This window comes from Zea mays, chromosome 4 (assembly GCF_902167145.1).
Source record: "Zea mays cultivar B73 chromosome 4, Zm-B73-REFERENCE-NAM-5.0, whole genome shotgun sequence".
In the NCBI taxonomy this organism is placed as follows: Eukaryota; Viridiplantae; Streptophyta; class Magnoliopsida; order Poales; family Poaceae; genus Zea; species Zea mays.
In genome coordinates, this window is record NC_050099.1 from 244,280,388 (window position 1) to 244,282,363 (window position 1,976).

At 49.4% G+C, this 1,976-nt stretch overlaps 1 pseudogene across 1 annotated transcript; it reads right to left on the reverse strand.

The window, feature by feature from the left end:
* Positions 1-205: 205 nt before the first annotated feature.
* Positions 206-856, reverse strand: LOC100274639 (LOC111138522-like pseudogene; annotated as a pseudogene). Its single transcript, NR_155549.1, has one exon. The product of NR_155549.1 is annotated as a protein-like pseudogene (transcript).
* Positions 857-1,976: the final 1,120 nt, after the last annotated feature.

Here is a 1,976-nt window from a genome sequence, read left to right on the forward strand (position 1 = left end):
AGTACATGATGAACTGCACAGTCCAAATACTCAGCTGACTTCAAGAAGAGATCAAAAGTGGCTTCCCTACTCCCTGCATGCAACCACAGGTTTTATGTTGCCTTCAGTCGTCACAGTGCACCAGCTGTAAAATATTTAGATTACAAGAGAAACTGAAAAAAAACAGGGATTCACATACAGACATACAGTATACTACCATCATAGAATCTTGAAACTGTTGTGAACTGAGCGAAGACACAGATTTCAGGGAATTTATATACACACGGCATGGTGTAAACTGCCAACGAATTTGTGTTTACAAACGCTCGAAACGGCAAACCAGCTAGACCAAAATCAGCTACATTTACTCGTATACGCAATTCAATTCTCTGAAGTCTGAATACCAAGCCACATTGTGCAGCCAAAAAGCATGCGACCAGAGGTACGATATAACTAACAGTAGAGGTCGAAGCAGCATGAATGGCAGGCGGCTGACACAGGCGCTTCAGCGGTTGTGGAGTGGGTCCGACGAGTTGGGCACACTCCGCTCGCTGCCCGTGACGAGGCCTTCCGTAGCCGGGAACCGCCACCACTTCCTTGCCCGCACGTTGAGCGGCGCGCCGGCCGGTGGGCTCGCGTCGGTGGCATTGGCCCCGTCGTCTGTGGCCGTGCCGGCGCCGGACAGTACGACCTTCTCCGGCGACCAACGTCAGCAGGAGGAGGAGAAGCCTTCTTTGACTGCAAGGGCGAGGTGCGCGGCACAGCTGCCGCGGCGCGACGGCGGGGGCAACGGCTAGGGGCGAGGGCACTGCGTCGGCGCGCTACTGGGCGAGCGCCGGGAGGGAGCGGTAGGCTAGCGACGGCTAGGGTTTGGATTGGCACGAGGAAATCAGGGTGGTTGGCAATTTAATGTTCTATCTGGGCCTCCAGCACTCGGGCTGTTCTAGCTGGGCCTCCAGAGGTTCGGACCTCTGCCACGCACAGGTCAGCCACAGTATGACTAGGGCTCCCTCTAGTTATAAGAAGCCTAGGGCTTCTAATACTATAACTATATATATATATATATATATATATATATATATATATATATATATATATATATATATATATATATATATATATATATATATATATTGCTCTTCTCCTGACGTCGTCTGCTTTCCTTCCCCTGACACACATGTGTTGCGATTGCATCCAGTGTCTCAACAGAGCACCTGGCGTTTCCAACGCGAAGAATGTTTTGGAATGATGCTTGTGTAATTGTGTTGAACAAACAAAACCGTCTTTGGATTCTTCGGCACCTTCCATGGTCATGGCCTCATGGGAGTGGGACACGCCGATGCCTTGGACTCTCAGCCCGGGAAGGGGCACGCTGGGTTGCTGGCATCTTCTTATTTTTTTCCTTGTTCAGCAAGAGTTGATGGACGCTGGACTTGCCCCCCCCCCTCTCTTTGTACTACCCTTGTGTAATTAAATGACCTTGCTTGGACTACTTGAACAAGTTTGCTCTTCCTTCTACAGACAGATCATTCTCGGAATTCTTTCATAGAGGTAGCGGTAGCTTCTTTCTTGCTCCTCCTTTTCTCTCTCTTTGCCCTGTGGCTCAGGACAGCTTGAGCCAAGAGCTACAAACAGGAGTATATATATATATATATATAAACTGATACACATGATTTTGCTCTGTATTCCCCACCAGATAAATGTTGCTTCTGGTAAGTCATTCATTTAGAATGCCTCTTTAATCTGATTTATCTTATTTTATTATTTATCATGCGACAAACGGCATTGTGAATAGATGGCCAAACGGACCGCCCGGCCCATTTAGGGCACGGCCCGTCAGGAACGCCGGACAAACCGGGCCGGGCCTTACTGACCAGCGGGCCTAAAAACCTGAACGAGCCCGGCACTGCTTGGGTCTAAACTCTAAACGTGCTAGGCTAGCCCGGATAACCCGTCCTAAAAACAGTGTCGGGCCAGGCCGGGCCCGTTTTATAGAA